The sequence below is a fragment of the Sus scrofa genome, chromosome 9, assembly GCF_000003025.6.
Source record: "Sus scrofa isolate TJ Tabasco breed Duroc chromosome 9, Sscrofa11.1, whole genome shotgun sequence".
NCBI lineage: Eukaryota > Metazoa > Chordata > Mammalia > Artiodactyla > Suidae > Sus > Sus scrofa.
In genome coordinates this window covers 50583304-50583589 of record NC_010451.4, presented here as the reverse complement: position 1 = coordinate 50583589, position 286 = coordinate 50583304, and positions in this window count along the sequence as shown.

Genomic DNA, 286 nt, shown 5'->3' with positions numbered 1-286 from the left:
GTAAGATCTGAGTCTGGGGTTTGCAGAAGAGACTTCTGATGTGCAGACATTTCTGAACCATAGCTAAGATCTCAGCACGGTTTGTCCTGGGCAATATGCATCAGTGTTATAAAGTAATTTCTCCTAGATCATAATTTATAGACGTTGATACAATTCTGGAGGTAACAGATTTGACTTTTAATTTGCTGATTTGTCTGCCTTACTGCAATAGGTAAAACTCTAAAGAATTACCCATAAAGCAAAGTTTGAGAGATGGTCCAATGTGTTGGGAAATCACATCGTTCTT